Source organism: Spermophilus citellus (genome assembly GCF_964194105.1).
Source record: "Spermophilus citellus genome assembly, chromosome: 5".
NCBI lineage: Eukaryota > Metazoa > Chordata > Mammalia > Rodentia > Sciuridae > Spermophilus > Spermophilus citellus.
Genome location: NC_138186.1, coordinates 11,033,617 through 11,051,131, shown reverse-complemented (window position 1 = coordinate 11,051,131; position 17,515 = coordinate 11,033,617). Strand labels below are relative to the sequence as shown.

Sequence of the window (17,515 nt, the reverse complement as noted above, 5' to 3'; positions counted from 1 at the left end):
TCTCTTTACCTTCTCTTTCTCGTTCCCTGTGGTCCCTGTTCTCTATTCTACTGATCTCCCTTGGATTTTCATGATATTCCCTACCACATTTCTTTTCCTTTTTCCTTTCTAGTTTCACATGAGAGAAAATATTCAGCCCTTGACCTTCTGAGTTTTCAACCAATACCACTTTACCCTATGCAAAATATGTACAGGAATATATATATATATATATATATTATACATACGTAATATATGTAAAAGTATTCTGTTAATATTTGAAAATATTGCAAAATGACAGGAAGAATTAAACAAAATTCTACTTTTTTGTGTGGTAATAAATATTGAACCCAGGGGCACTCTACCTCTGTGCTACATTCCCAGCCTTTTCTATTTTTTTTTGAGACAGGCTCTTGCTAAGTTGCTTGGGCTGGTCTTGAACTTGTGATCTTGCATCAGCTTCCCGAGGATCTGGGATTACAGATGTGTACTGCCATACCTAGCCAAACAAAATTTTACTTTTTATACTATTGGTAAAAGACAAATATTTATGGTACTTATTTACATTTTTAAAATTCATCTAATTTCATCTGATGCAGTTCAATGAACATGTGTTAAGAAACCATGATATTTTATTGTGCCTGTATACATTTTTTCCCCTCTAACCTATATTATCCCTCTCCAAATTTTATGTGTGTGTAGGGGCAGAGTCATAGATTGATCATGACACCTTTGTTCTCACTCTAGTCAGCCTTCAATTGAAAATAGTGAGAAGTGGAGGCAGGAGAGAATGTTTTCATGTGAAGTCTGAGTAAACATCAGTGGAAACCTCCGTGAGCTCTCTTTGTCCTATCCTCCAGATTTCCTCCTCTGTGATAGCGAGTGCTTTTACGGGAAGTGACAAAGGTGCAAGGGAAATCCAAGCCTCGACCAGGTCCTCAAAGGTCGACCTGTTCTTGCACATAAACAGAGTGGGAAGTCATCTGGGTAAGAAAGAAAGAACCACGAGAAAACCAGCAGATCTTTGAAATTTAAAAAAAAAATAATAATGCAAAATGAATATCAGGCCTTTCCTTGGGGCAGGAAGAAGTATAGCCCTGCCTGTCCACTGACCTTATGGCTATATCAGATTTAGAATATCACAAATATTCTTCCCAAACTCTCAGGAACCAGGAGAGAGCAGGCTCCCTGTACTGTTTTGCATTACAGTGGAGACACACCACAGTCACGTTCAACTTACACACATCATGTTTTTCACACAACATGGCTCCTAAATGTATGCCAATGACTTCATCTGGTGCTCAAGAAAGGAAACAGAGATGTGTTCCAAGAGAGAAAAGAACTGGCTGTGTTGGTGCCATTGAAAGATGGTGCTGTGTATGCAAAGCCTACCTAGCGTTCTTTAGAGATGATGTAAAGGACTCTCCTTGGTGAGAGAGGGCTGGTGGTCTAGTATCCCAGGGGCTCCCATGAGCAGCACTGGCCTCGATCCAATGCCTCTCAGAGCCTGCTATTGCAGACCATCAGCAGAGGAGAACAAGAGGATGGTTGGGTCTCCATGGAAACCATCTTCCCCTTCTTTTCCACACCTCTGCACAATCCTTCTCTCTTTTCCAATTTTCTTAATGGAGAACTTTCCACACATCACAAGTGGGGCCATCCAGGTATAGCAATGACTTCATTGAAGAGAAAATTTAGTGCAGTGCACTTTTTGTGGGAACTTCTACCCCAGACAAATTATGTGGACGGCTTGGGGCTCCGGGCATACGTGCAATACAATAGCTTCTTCCAGATAAGTGTCACCACAGGTCGGTGATTTCCTAAGCATGAGAAAGACTCCAGATTGTTTTTGCTACTAGATCATGCTTGGGATTAGGGCTCAACAGGACACTGTCAGTGTGCTTTCTGTTGCTGTGGCTGAGATTGCATAATTTATAAACAATGGAAGGTTAGTTGACTTACCAGTTCCAGAGGCTGGGAAGTCAAGAGAATGGCACTGACATCTAGTGAGAGCCTTCTTGCTGCATTAGAACATGGCAGAAGTTGTCACGTGGTGAGGTGGCAAGGGACTATCAGCCTCGGTATCTCTTCTTCTTATAAAGCCAGCAGTCTCATCATGGGAACCCTACTCTGATGACTTTATCTCATTTAATTACCTCCCAAAGGCTCTACCTGAAAAGACTATCACCGTAGGAATTTGAGTATGACGTTTCAACATGAGTTTTGGAGAGAATATTCCAGCCATGGCAGATGCCACATGGAGACTATTTCTCTGTCTGCCAATCATGAACTCTCTTTCCAGCCTAGTTGTTGTCAAGATGTAAGAGGAAGGGAATTGTATTTATTTTTGCAATGGGGAGGAATTATGGAGAAAATGTGGAATCAGAGGAAAACTCTGAATGGAGAAATTCATTTGAAAGAAAACAAGAAACAAGAGGCAGAATGGAACCTCCTAGTACCAGGGGCGAGTTGCTGAAAGATTACTGGGACAATGTGATTGCTACAGGGGAATGAGGTCACCAGAAAAAAAAAAAAAAAAAAAAAAAAAAAAAAAAAAAAAAAAACCTTTGCTTGGAAACTAAATTTAGAATAAGGTTTCCATTGTTTGTCTTACAGAGGCCAGAGTTCATGAGTGTCTTGCTTTGACCCCAGGGGCCCTGTTTCTTCAGTGGAGGCCAACTCTGAGTAAGAGGAAGCCATATATCTTCTAAGAATACTCCTGTCTTGGGCTTAGCTCAGTAACATTAACAGAGGGAAATGAGGTTATGTGAACTTCCCATGGATGTGTTATTGGGAGTGGCAGGGCTGATACAATGGATTCCCTGTGAGGCACGGGGAGAGAGAGAGAGAGAGAGAGAAAGAGAGAGAGAGAGAGAGAGAAAGAGAGAATGTCAAGTGGATTCTAGAAATTCTCCTGGGTTTTACCACTCAGGAAAGAGCGAAGAATATCCTAAGACAGTGAATCCTTAACAGATATCACTCCATATACAGATGGCCACAACAGATACTAGGAAATGCCCCTAAACTAGATAAAACAATGCAAAAATCTTCTACTGCAAGTGGGTTAAAGGTGTGGAATATTTTAATGGCGGGGTCAATTCTGATGCGACTCATTTGCTGATTGTTCCATTTTCCCCATAAAAAAAAAAAAAAAAAAAAAAAAAAAAAAACTATGGCCTGGCAGTCAGTTGGCTAAGTTTAAAACCTACTGTATCTTTTCAATCTCCCAGAGCAGAAAACTGATTTGAAAGAATAAGGAAAACAAATTCTTGGGCAAGAGAGTTTAGAACTCATTCAGAATTTAGCAAATGTGAACATTATGATGTAAGAAGGGACATTGGATAATTTCATCTAATCCTAGAAACAAACTTTCCACACACCCCCATATCACACCTACATGCATGCTGTGGACACACACAAAAAAAATTGATTTCTAATTTCCAGGAGGTGTTAATCAGAGCCCCATAGAAAATATGTAACCTGACCATGGGAAAAAAAGAGATTCTTTCTTTAAACAAAAGACAGCCTTTTGGATTAGCACAGGACGTATGCTCCTGTTTTTATTCCTAGTCTTGATTTCCTTCCTGAAGTATAAGTGGGGCAGGATTCCCAAAGGGGCAAGGCAGAACATGAAGGTATCTGAAATGGAGGGAGAAAATGTCTTTGAAACTGACCCCTAGACTGCATCCGCCTTTGGAACCACCTGAGACACAGAATCTTAACTATCCCCTCCTCAGACCATAACCCACCAGTTGCCTGTGTGTGTGTGTGTGTGTGTGTGTGTGTGCGTGTGTGTTGCTGGGGATTGAAGCCAGAGCCTTGCACATGCTAGGTGAGCACTCTGTCTTGGAGCTACACCCCCAGCCCCTCCATAATAAGCCATTTTTGTCGTACACATTCTCTCTCCTCTCTTTTCAATTCATCCAACAGAATGGCGACTCTCTTGGGAGTGCCAGCCCCCTGCTTGCAAAAACTCCACCAGCTTTTGCCTGTATCAGTAACTCTCAGCGCCAGGCCCTTGTTATTTGTATAAATTGGTAACAGAGGTACCATGGCTCCTCTGGATCCAATAAAAGGGGAACTTCCATCCTGGACAGAAATGTTCCCACTCATACAAGTAAGAGCAGAAATTTAAACTTTGTGTCAAGGCACCTGCCCGTGTACTTCTCACCTTGAAAGTAATCTACTGAGAATGTTTCTAGAAAGAAGGTTCTATTCAGCCCGTGGGAGAATCAGGAGCTAAGTATTTGTTCTGCTATGACCTGGGTTGGCCAGATGGGTACATGTGTTCTACTCAAATACAACTGGTCAGGGGTAGAAGAGAAGAAAACTCCACCTGCTGAGATAAGGTGCAGGTGCCACAGGGTACTCACCTGAATCTCTATATAGCACCTTTAAGAAAGTGCCTTATTTGGCCTAAGTATGGCTTTCTACCCGAACCAATGAGATAGTAGCCAACACCCAGTTAGAAGACTCCAGTGCATTTCAGAGAAGATAGAGTATAGTGATAGAGTATAGATCAAGAACAGCCTTGCAGTCAGACCCCTGGGCACTGATGAGCCCCACGGCTAATGTAATATATACATACACTGCACATGTCCCCAGTCAGCTCTGGGGACTCGTTTCTCTGTCTTCCCAGGTGTTCGCAACCCTCTGTTCTAGGATACAAAACAGAGGAGGCTCTTCGGCCAGGCGCAGAGGGAATCTTGTGGAACCATTAGGCCATCTGTGCTCAGGAGACTTATTTAGTAAAACTTTTGTCGGGCATGACAGTGGAGGAGGGGGCTTGGAAGACCTAGCCAAGGTCCTCAGCCTCACTTTGGTTAGTCACTTTTGTTTAGTCTTTAGGATCAACTTTGGTGTCACTCAGAGGTCACAAAGCTAGGGCCACGAGTCAAATAGAGCCTATTGCCATAGCCTGTCAGTCAAGAATGATTTTTACTTTTAAAAAGGGTTGAGGAAAAAAATCAAAACAGTCCTATTCCTTGATGCATAAAAGTTATATAAAATTTACATTTTACTGTCTAAGAGTAAATTTGTATCAAAAGCACAGTCCTGCCTTATCATCCACTGCTGCTGTTAAGCTATCTTGACAGAATGAGTAATAAAAACAGAGACCACCTGGTCTACAGAGACCGAAAGGAGAAGGAAAAGGAGGAGGAGGAGGAGGTGAAGGAGAGGTTGGGAGGAGGAGGGGAGAAGAAGAAAGAAAACAAATGCAAAAAAGAAAGATGAGGGAAAAAAATCACTATTTGATCCTTTACAGAAAAAAATTTGCTGACCCCTGACAACTTTCAAGTTCGTTCTTAAGTTCAGCCTTGTCCATTAAGTAGACTCAAGTTCTCACTAAAAGGCATGCGTGATTTAAAAAGAATTTTGTTACAACATAGAATAGACACTTTTTATTAAAATAGAAAAAAAAGGTATAATATATTTTTCGAGACAAAATTTTATAAAATAGAAACTGATATGGGACCCAGGGGTGTGAGAGACCTAACGAGCCTACTCATGGAGGAAACGCTAATCCAAGCTAAGGCGAGGTTCTGTTTTCCACCTTCAGAATTGTCAAGAACACAGAAGTCTAATGGGAAGCCCTGAGTGGGGCAGCGCAGGCAGTAGCTACACGGACAGCCACTTTAGACATCGGTATGGAGACTCCTATTGGAACGGAAGGGTGTTTCTTAGAAAGCCTGGCCATTCCCACCCCATCCCAGGTTTATTGTCTGTTATAAAGAAATTCTAGCAGGAGGAAATGTTCATAGAACATAGACACGAATGGATTGTTCCTTCCATTCAGCCTGGCAGGTTGTGCTTCTAGCCCCTTCATGGCTGGGTGGAGCCCTGTGGCTAGGTTGGCCCCTGAGTTGTGACCATCAGAGCTGGAGCACATAGAAGGCAGCTGTGAGACCCTCCATTATAACCCACGGGTCACAGAAGAAATGACAACGGAAAACAGAAACCACTTCAAACTGATTCATAAAACTGCATATCAAAGCTTACCATTGTGCTACAAATACTTATCATTATACTACCAAATACTACATATATGAGCGTTACCCATGCTTAGAAGGGAACTTATTGCCTCAATAGCATCTATTAGGAAAGAAGAAAAGCTGAAAAATCAATGCACTTTGAGTCTGAATTTGGAATCCCCAGAAGCAGACCTTGAACCAGAGATTCAAGGGCAAGCCGTTTATTGGAGTGAGTTAATTAGCTCAGACTGCAGTAACCAAGTCCCACAGACTGAGTGGAATAAACAAAAGAAATTACGTTCTCACAGTTCTGGAGGCTGGAATCTGAGATCAAAGTGTTGGCAGAGCTGCTTTCTCCTGGATCCTCCCTCCCTGGCTTGCAGGTAGCCTCTGCGCCCTGTGTCCTTACATGATCTTAGATGTGTGTGTGTCTTCATCCCTTCTTAAAAGGACAGCAGTCAGATTGTATTAGGGCATGCCCACATGTCCTTATTTTAACTTGACCACCTCTTTAAAAACCCTGTCTCCAAATACTGTTGTACTGTCTCCAAATTCTGATGTACTAGGGCCAGGACTTCAATATACACTTTTTCTGAGCATTCATAGATGGAATTTGGGGTGGTCACAATTCTGAGCATAACAGGGAGACAAAAAGATCAGCAGAAACAGGTGGGAAGTGAGACAGGGAGGGGAAGACACCCAGGAAGGGGTGTGATATACAGGCAGCTGTCAGGGCAGGTGGCTGTAGCTCAGTTACCATTGATTACTAGTAAAACTCTACAAAACTATGTAAGACGAATTGTCTTAGTCAGAGGGCAAGAAGACAGGGTCCTTTAGTCCTTCGGTTAGGGACTTACACTAAGACTCTTAGTTCTGGGGCACTTCTATCCCCTGTGCATACGGACTAAATGAGTTTGGGCAGCCCTCTGCAAAGATGCAGGTGCAGGACCTGGGAAGTCTGGTTGATGCACATGGGATTATTATGGGGCACGTGGATGGGGTCTGTTAAGCAGCCCTCTCCAGAAGTTACACAAAGACTGGCAAAACAAATCCAAAGGGAAGGTAGTAATTAAAGCAAATTTAAATGTACAAACAGACAATTTCCACAAAACCATAGGCTGGTTCATGAAATATTAAGAAAATTTTTAAAAAATGGCTCTTAAGACTAGTCAGTTAGAGATGAGGTATCAAAAAGCAATGTAAAGAATGTAAAAACCAGACATCACCATGGATCCTGTAGACATGAGATCATTAAGAGAAGAAGAAGGAGAAAACAAAGGAAGGGTGAGTTCGATTCTATTCCCAAGTATATAATCAAAAGAATGGAAAATAGGTCCTCAGCCAAATGCACACACATGCTCATAATAGCACTATTCACAAAAGTCAAAAGGTGGAAAGAACCCAAATGTCCATCAACAGGGAATAGACTAACAAGTTATGGTATATCCATACAACAGAATATTGTTTGGCCATAACAGAAATGAATTACTGATTCATGTCAAAACTTGGATGACCCTTGGGAACCCTTATACTAGGTGAAAAAAAGCCAGCCACAAAAGGTCACACATATGACATAATTCTATTTGTATGCAACATCCAGAATAGGTAAATCCGTGCAGAAAGAAAGTAGATCATTGTTTATAAGGGCCCGTGGGAGCAGGGAATGGGGCGAGATTACTTAATGGGAACAGGGCTTCCTTTGGAGGAAATGAAACTATTTTGGAAATGGAGATGTGATTACACAGCATTATGAAAGTACTGAATTGTTTATTGAGGTTAAACTCACAAAGTTAAATTCACAAACTAAAAGTGTTTTAGTTGGTGTGATGTGGATTTAACCTCAATAAAAATAGAGAGAGAGACAAAAAGAGTAGAGATACCCGGCAGTTACTCAGTACCACCATGGGCCTGTCTATGATGACCTATCAAATGGATAATTTTTTAATATTTTATTGATCACCTTAAATATTTGCAAGGGTCCCACCAGTCTGGAATTGCTAATATTCATTTTTTGCAGAGGAGAAAGGAGCTCATGGAGAAGAAGGTGGTGTTTATCTGCTTTTCTTTCACTTTGATCTGCAGAATTGATCTGAAGAGTCCTGACTTTAACAAGGAAACGTGGGTGAGTTTTGGGGGGTGTTGCAGTTCATACAAGCGGGCCAGGGAAGGGTTAGGTGCTCTGCCATTCCAAATATAGCCTGCGCTTGGCCACTAAGGAAGATGAATCTGCTGCTAGCAACAAGTACTTAGAATGTGTGTGATTTGGCATGTCTCAAGTTGTGAAGTAGATGCTATGCAGGCAAAAAAAAAATTGATGATGTTATGGGGAGGGGCTGTGTAGGGTGTTAATTGCCATCTGCAGCGCCTGAGGGGCGGGTGGAGAGAAGTGAAGCATCTCTTCCTTTTTCTAATAGATTTTCAGGATGGGAAGAATCACGCTGCAACTCCCAAGCATTTGGGAACTGTTGTCCCCCACGTCCAAAAGTATATCTAAGCTGGAAAAGCTGAGCCCTCTCTGCAAACTCACTTTGCAGATTCCTGGATATCAGGAGGCAAAGCCAGAAGATCTCAACGGGCACTCGCCCCTTATAGGCCTTATACAAGGCAGCAGATTTAAAAAGAACAAATGCAAAGTAGCTTCGGGGGAGTAAGCAGGCAGGTTGTGGGACCTCAACTGCTACCTAAGGTTGCTTCTGTGGTTTCTGGGAAGGTAGGCCAAGACAACAGGGCTGGGAGCACAGGGGGTTCTAAGCCTGAATCCCAACCCTACAGGAATGTGAGCTAACTAGTTCTTTGGTGTGGCTTAGAACTTTGAGCAGGCTCTGAGAATCAAGTGTGCTATTCTCTACAACTCCACCTGGAAAAGTAGGTTCGTCTTAAATCTTTATTTTAATTTTCCCAAGGAGGAAAATGTCAGTACAAATCTTAAGTTAAATGGACAAATTAGCATAGAATCATAGGTCTAAAATTTTGAAAAGACGTTTGGACTAAGTCCTACAAGAAACCTAACTATTGAAAAGAGATGGAAAGGGGAAGAAAGGTTAATGTAAAATCAAAAATAGAAAGCCTTAGATAGACTCTCACTTTATTTCTTAAAACTCTGAAGTTTTACCCTTATTCAGCCATCAGGTTGATCAGTACCCTCTATTGATTGAAACTCAGAGGGGATGTCTGCAATTTGCCTGAATTAAGTCAGGCCTGAGTTTGTATCTTTCTCTGTTTCTTTCTTCCTTTCTTTCGTAACTGTATTTTTTTCTTATTCTTTTCTACTGTGATAAAATACACATAAAATAAAAAACATTTTAACCATCTTTAAGTGCTCTATGCAGCAGCATTAGGTACGTTCACCTTCACTGTTAGGGAACGGTCCTCTAGGCAGAGAATGTTAAGGATGAGTCTTCTGAATTGGTTTGGGGGATTCTGAAGTTGGCTCCCTAATCTGATTAGATTTAAATAAGCTTAATGGCTTTATTTTCTGTAGAGAAGAGAGCGCTGATATTCCACAGTGTGATTGGGCAATAGTGATGTGTAAAATATCATATACGCATAATAAACCACTTAAAGGAAACTATGTAACTGTGAAAATGATACTTTTGAGCATTTCTTTCTTTCTTTTTCTTTCTTTCTTTTCTTTTTTTTTTTTTTTTTTTGCAAACTGATGAAGATAATGGGATTGGCTAATTGACTCAAATGTCACAGGACCCAGGGGAGAAGGAAAACAGCACAAGGGTTCAAATTCCCAGGAAGTTTCCCTGAAAGCTTCTGCGTGTCTCCTCAGGTGACACTTCATCTTCAGGACTGAGGTTTCCGGAAATCAAACACAGAATCTCATCCGGAAGCTGGCTGAATCACCACGCCAGTTGAACTCACACCATTGCAGTGTTTGCTGTTAAAGCCAGAGTATCAATTGGTAAAGATGAGGACGTGTGGGGAGACCTTGATAAACCTGGCAACACCGAGCTTCTGAATACTGATGTCTTCTTAGCTGGTGGGAGAACCCACCCTACCCACTGGGAAAGTGGTATCAGCAGCTGCTACACCCCCGACCTCCTTCTGACAGGACTGAAATGGTAGTGCTTCCTCCGAGGGGGGTACAATGCCCGACAATGATGGATCTCCCCAAGACCCATCCTTCCACTTCCCTTTGTTTCTAGATCTCTCACTTGACTCGAGTCCCTGCCATCCTCTCAGGAAATGGGGCTTCTAGAGGTCAGGTGAGCAATGGTGTTTTAGTCCAGGTCTGTCTCACGTTGGCTCAGTGGGGCTCTGAGCCCATCCTGTGGTTCCGGGATGCATAATTAGAATATTCAGCAGCTGGTAGAATCTCCACATTGATTCCCTAATCTGTGGAGTGAGGGCTAATATGGCAGGAAAGAAACCCATTAGAACTTCCCCTACCTAGGAAAATATTAAACTAAAAGCAGTACTGTATCTCTGAAAGGATGGTGATCCATGCCACCAACAGCTAAAAAAAAAACTCAGGAGTGTGATTTCTCCCTCATCAGCCCCATCCAGCTTGCCTACTTGGCCTATGCAGAAGAAAACTAGATCTTGGAGAATGACCGTGGATGAGCAGCAGCTTAAGCAGGTGTTGATTTAAACTGCAGCCAATACATCAGGGTGTGCTTTCATGGCTTGAGCCAACGAACGTATCTTCAGGCACCTGATCTATAACTACTGATGTCTCCATACTGATCAATAAAGAACCAGAAGTGGTTTGCTTTCTGCTTTCAAATCCAGCAATAGCGCTCACCATCTTACCTTGGGGGAACATCAGTTCTTCATCACTGCATCATAAGTTAGTTTACAGGGATCTCAATGGTCCTTCCCTCCCAAAGATAGCAATTTAGTCCATCACATTGACAACATTATTCTGATTGGCCCCAGTGAGAGAGAAATAATAACAACGTTAGGCTTATTGATAAGATATCTGTATGGAAAAAAAAAAGATATCTGTATGGTACATGGGAAATAAATCACTGATAGAAAAAAAAATCCAGTGAATTTTTACCAGTACCTCAGTGAAGTTTCTAGGGATTCAGTGCTCTGGGGCATGATGCTCCAACCTTTCCAAGGTGAAAGATCAGCGACTGTTGCATCTGCCCCTTTCCACAACCAAGAAAGAGGAACAATACCTTGTGTACGTCTTTGGATTTTGGAAGCCACATGTTTCTCATTTGGGTGTGTTACTCCAGTTCATTCACCCATACTTTTGTGTGGGTCAAGAGAAGTCTCTGCAAGTGCTAGCTGCTACTCAAGCTTTGCTGTCACTGGAGCGATCTGATTCAGCAGATTCAATGGTACTTGAGGTGACAGGGGCAGATGGGGAGACTGTTTTGTGCCTTTTGTAGGCTTCTACTGGTGAGTTTCAGAGGAGGCCTTTGGGGTTTTGGAGAATAGTCCTCCTATTATTTTTAGCTAATTACTCTCCTTTTGAGAAATAGCTCTTGGCCTGCTACTGGACCTTAGTTAAAACTGAATATTTAACCAAGGGCTACCAATTTGCTGTAGATGGCAACCTGAGCTATTCCTCATGAGCTGAGTGTTCTGACTCACTAAGCCCTAAAGCTGGGTAGGTAGAGCAGCCTCCATCATCAAGTGGAAATGGGATATACGGTGGGACTTAGAAAGACCTGAGGGCATGAATACGTGGCATGAAGAAGTGGCCAGAATGCTCAGGCTCACGGTCATTATCCCTACACACTGCCTTTTTCTTTCCAAACCTGTACACTTGACTCCAGGGGAGTTCCTTATGATCAGCTGATGGAGGAAGAGAAGACTTGGGCCTGGCTTAGGCATGACTCTCATGATCGGCAAGCACCAATGAAAAGTCACAACTGCAGTGCTACAGTCCCTTTCTGGGACCTCCCTGAAAGTTAGTGGAGAAGAGAATTCCTCCCAGTGACAGAACTTTACACATCGCACCTATTGGTTCAGTGTGCCTGGAGAGAGATGGCCAGTCCTATGATTATATGCTGACTCGTGGGCTGTGGTCGATGGTTTGGCCAGATGGTGAAGGACTTGGAGGGACCATGGCCACAAAATTAGCAACAAGAAAACTTGGAGAAGAGACACATGGGTAGACCTCTCTATCTAAAAAAGGGTCAAATATTTGTGTCCATGTGAAAGCTCACCAGAGGGTGACCTCAGCAGAGGAAGATTTTATTAGTCAGGTAGACAGGATGACCCATTCTCTGGATGCCACCTCTTTCTTCATCCATATGTGTCATTGCCCAATGGGCTCATGAACAAAATAGTCCTGGTGGCAGGGATGGAGATTAGGTCTGGGTTCAGCAATACGAACTTCCATTCACCATGGCGATCTGGATACAGCCAGTAAGGAGTGCCCAATCTTCCAGCAGCAGAGAACTACACTTAGACCCTGATATGGCAACATTCTCTGGGGTTATCAGCCAGCTGCAGGTGGAAGGTGGATTACCCTGAACCACTCCCACCATGGAAGTGTTCTATCCTCCTTGGAATAGACACTTACTCTGAATATGAATTTACTTCCCCTTCACCGAATGCATCTGCCCAAACTACCATCTGTGGACTTACAGAATGCCTTATTGTCACCAGGGTATTGTGTATAATATTGCTTCTGATCAAGGAACTCCACAGTAGATGAAGTATAGTAATTGGCACCTGCTCATGGAAGTCACTGGTGTTACTATATTCCCCACCATCCTGAAGTAGCTGGTTTGATTGAAAGGGGATTGCTCCTTGGCCTTTTGACCAAGATCAAGCATTGATAGAATGGTGAATGCCCCCGGGAAACCTAGTTACAGCACCAGCGAGGTGGGAACCCCTCATGGGACTGGAGAAGATGGAACATGTTCTGAATCAGATCCAGTATGTGTTATTTCTTTCATGGTCAGGATTCACAGGTCCAGGAATCCAGGGGTGGAATATTATCCCCAGTGACCCACTAGACAAACTTGGCTTCTTGTCCCCATGAGTTTGCTGTGCAGGCCCAGAGAGCTTAGTTCCAGAGGGAGGAATGTTTCTACCAGGAGGCGCAACAATGATTCCACTGAAGCGGAATTTACCACTGCCACCTTGGAGTCCCCATGGCTCTGACTCAGCAGGCAAAGGACTTACTGTCCTAGCTAGGGTGACTGATCCTAACCACCAAGGGGGTAACTGGACTACTCTTCCATACAGAGGTACAGAGTATATCTGGAGTGCAAGAGATTCCTCAGGGTACCTCTTCATATGACCATGCCCTGTGATTAAGGTCAATGGCAAACTATACCAACACAAGCTAAGCAGGAGCAACAGTGGTTCAGACCCCCCAGAAATAAAGGTGTGGGAGATTCCATCAGGGTAGAGAACCAAGGCCAGCTGAGGCTCTTACTGAAGGCAAAGGGGACACAGAATGGGTGGTAGGAGGAGAAGGGGGTTAGAAACACCATTTATCACCACACAACCAGTTACAGAAATGAGGATTGTGATAGACATCAGTATTTCCTCCTTATTTTGTTGTGAATGTGGCTGTGTGTTTGTGTAATACTGTTGCTTTTATAAGGGCTCTAAAAACCAGTCCGTAAATTTACTTTCAAAAATAGTAATGAAAAACACTCTGATACTATCACAATCTTCAAATACTTCTCTTGCCTTGAAGGCAACCCCTGGAATTCCTTCAGTAGGAGAAAAAAATATATACTTTTCCATAATTGAATATCAACATGATGATAGATGAGGAACAATATAGTAGAAAAATACCTGGGTAATAGTCCAGTCTACAAACTAATAAAATATATGCATTTAAACCATGTACATTTTACACCATCAAATTAATTGAAGAAGATTTAACCCTTGAATTTCTGGCCAGGTTGTGTTAAAATTTGAAAAGTTTATCAGCTTCTTTAATAAACATTGCTAAATACTTATTAAAAACTATTAAAAATCCAAACACCTTTGCTAGTAGTGCTCACCTGCAATGCCCACTGGGTACACAGAATTCACCAAGCCGGGTTTGACATTCCCGGGAACTGTGTGGCTATGCAGTAAGAAGATCTCAGAAATGATTTAGGTCAGAGTTTGGGGCAGTGCTAGGTGTTTTGGGGGAGGGTTTAAGGAAGTGAGCCTTGCTCTGGGTTGGACGCTCTCAGGAAGTGAGCGCAATTATATGAATAAATCCGACACAGGAAAGACCAAGGCAAGGCTGACTACAAAACTGGCCAAAAAGCAGTAGTCACCCCTGTTATCCAGAGAGGGGAGACTTTGGGTCATTTTTGTGGTTTAGACAATGGTGACGTGGTCTTGGACTTGTCCTGATTGATTTGGCTTAGCCTCCCCTCATCTGAGGAAGAATCGTTCATATTGAGCAGAAGAACACCACGGGCCAGCTCTGAGTGCCAGGCCAGCTGCTGGATGCCAAGGGCTGTTTACTCCTTCTTGCATTTCCACCCAAGTGCCATGCGAGTCAGCCGACAGGCTGCCCTAACAAAATGCCAGACTGGGCGGCTTAAACAACAGAAATGCATCTCCTTGTAGTTCTGAAGGCTGGAAATTTAAGGTCAAGGTGTCAGCCTATTTGGTTTCTGCAAAGGCCTCTACCCTTGGCTTGTAGATAATTCCTTGCACCCCACCCTCTATTTTGCAGGTCTGGGATCAAATCCAAGGCCTTGTCAGGCAAGGACTCTACCACTGAGCCACATCCCTGGGCATTTCCGTATCGTCATGTGGCTTTTCTTCTGTGACTATGGAGGATGAGAGAGATCTCTGGTGTCTCTTTATCTTATAAGGACACCTCACCCTTATGACCTCGCCTAATTACCTTTTTAACATTTCTATCTCCAGGTACAGTCACACTGGGTGGTAACACTTCAACATGCGAATCTGGGCCAAAGGGACTCAATTCAGTCCCTAACGCTGGACATCTGAGTCCAAGATTTCTAGAGAGAACCTTCACACTATGTAAAAGTAACAGCCACGTTGATGGTAGCGTTACCTTTAAAAGTTAAACTTAGAAGGTGGCCAGTATCTAACACAGCGGAGTGGAAAAGCAGGTGAAAGCTCCGAGGATGAACTGGCTGAGTGTGGCTCAACTGGTCGTAGAGCGTGGGTTAATTGGTAACTACTTTGAATTATCAATTTTTCCATGTTGCTATCATATTGCTTTTGCAGCGATTATGGTGCAGATACCTAGAGTTGATGAAAGTAGAAAGTGCTCGGGCAGCGCGTTTTGGTGTCCCTGGGTACAAGACAAGAGAAAGAGGGGACCAGCAGGCTCTGAAGCTAGGGAGGGGACTCACAGAAGCAGGGGGTTGGCAAAGGCCAGGCAGGGGAGCAAGAGGCAACTTGGAAAATATACCAGATTCCTGACTTTCCTCTCGATGGTCCTCCCAGATGGTCCAAATAATTCCAGGCTCCTGCCTTCCGGCCTCAGTCAGACTCCTATGCGGTGTTTTCAAGATGCCCCACAAATGGATAAAGAGAAAGACTAACCCCAAGTCAGATCCCCCTCCCTGATGAAACTCCCTTCATGAAAACCTCCTCCTAGAAGTAGACAATGAACTTGAGGGCTTTTTCCAGTCGGCTTGGTTATTAGCCTGCGAGCTGTTCTTTCAGTTGTTCACCTAAAAAAAAGAACTGCCCCCACCGTAAGAGAAGGGGAGTAAAGGATCTGGGCTGTGGATCTTGGTAAAGGTCTGAGCCTGTGGGCTGCACCGTTATGGAAGAGAACATACTGTGGCTGTCATTGTCAAAGCAGAGTGCAATGCTGCCATCTGAGCCACATCTATTTACAGAGTGTGACTCGGGCCTCTCCTGACAGCAGATTTCCCCTCATCCTCAAGGAGTGACCAGGGCCAGCATGGCCTCACGACCCTGCGCCCCTCAGACCTCCCTATGACGCCTCCGCATCCCACCCTACTCATTCACACAGGGTCCTTTGGAGGTTAAAAGAGTTGATTTTGAAATGAAACGGCAACTGGAAAAAAAAAAAAGCTTTTATTTTCATGTGGGAAAAACCTCATAAAGCATTTATTTCTCTCGATTAGTGTTCACAGCAGCTGCCTGGAATGCTTTCTGCAGCCAATTTGTAGTTGATCTTATAGAACAGATCTCTCCTCTTGATCTGGTTTTCCCCCTCTGCACATTTGTTCTACTTAAACCTTTCAGCACGTTTGTTAACTTGAGTGACATCTAAAAAAAAAAAAAAAAAAGAAAGAAATCGCCACCCCATTAACGTGGAGTCATCCGATCCACGGGGATGTGCATGGTTCCTTTAATGGGGATGGCTTGGTTCCCTCCCAGATGTTCCCTTTCAGCAGATATCATTGTGTTTTAAAACTTTGGATAATTATAGCTCTGTGAACCTACAGTACGAGATCTGTTGGCTCCTGCCGGCTCTTGCTCCTCTTGTAATAGCTTCATTGTTTAGTAATCGCCTATTCACAGGGCGAAGGGATCCGTGTCAGCAAAGACATCCATTCACAGCACCGCCCTGTGCTGGATCAACAGAAGCAGAAGCAGTCGACCAAGAGACCCCAAACACCGCTGAGTCGCGGTGTGACCAGGGACGTTTTCCCTTCTGAAATGGAACCGATCTTCACTTTTTCTTTGGTGACAAATCCACTGGTGAAGTTCGTGGGTGGGATGCTCCCTGTGGCTGGTGTAGGAAACACGGTGCAGCTGAACCATGAGAAAAAGATCCTGGGATGGGATGTGGGGTGCTGGGGAGTGGTCACCCAGGGTCTCCCAGAGGAGGGAAGGAGAAATGTCTGTAAGCTAAAAACAATCCCACCTCTGGAGCACCGTGGGAGAGTCGGGGCCTCGCCATGTAGGAAGAGGTACAGAGCTGCTTAGATTCTGCAGGAGATCTTCACCAGGGAGGGTGGACCCTGTTTCCCAACTGGGATTCCAGTGACCCTCAGAGCCCAGGGGATCGCAGTGACATCAGAGCCCAGATTCCGCCAGCTCCAGGGTCTGCCTGCTCACACAGGAACACAGGCCTTTGGAAACATCTCCCCTCCCTTGCTACTGTGGCTGAGGCTCCTTGGGAAACTTACTTAGAGGACAAAAGGCTTGGGCCAAACAGAACTGATTTCCACTAACGTTCAGGGTGGGCCGAAAGCCTAGCACCACTCCCACAGCCCCTCCGCCAGCCCCTCCTCCACCTCCTCCCTTGATGGCCTGGTCCTCATCCTGCAGACCCCAGAACAGCAAGCCAGAATCTTGAGAGAGAGCGGATGAGATGGAGAGAAAAAACAGGATCGTTTTTTAAAATAATGTTGATAAATGGTGTAAGTTTAGAATATCCATCAGAAGCTGAACCCGTGTGGATCCAGAGGGTGAAGATGGTAACATGTATCCACCAGAACAGGGTACTCATGACTGACCACTAGAAAACACCCATCAGTCTATTCTATGTCTATGTCTCTATGTGAACACACACACACACACACACACATTATGCACAGTTATATATTTTACCTGTGTAAGCATATATATATATTGAAGGGGTCATCATTTTGGCATAAAGATTGTTTTAAAGAAGAACATGTAAAAGCTTATCTAAACTTTACTTATACAGTTATTAACTCCCTATGAACTCC

General features: G+C 43.7%; 1 long non-coding RNA gene across 5 annotated transcripts in view; it reads right to left on the bottom strand.

Annotated features, from left to right (window-relative positions):
- The window catches only part of LOC308649893, a 47,082-nt gene extending 30,965 nt beyond the window's left edge, over window positions 1-16,117 (bottom strand). For 2 of the 5 annotated variants that reach the window (XR_014022186.1, XR_014022187.1), the window contains exons 1-2: window positions 15,271-16,103; window positions 13,889-13,953 (exon numbers count right to left, since the gene is read on the bottom strand). This is a non-coding gene — a long non-coding RNA (uncharacterized lncRNA). Of the gene's footprint in view, window positions 1-13,888; window positions 13,954-15,270 lie in introns of all 5 variants that reach the window. The other 3 variants (XR_014022185.1, XR_014022188.1, XR_014022189.1) reach the window with 3 other exon arrangements.
- Between the last annotated feature and the right edge of the window lie 1,398 nt (window positions 16,118-17,515).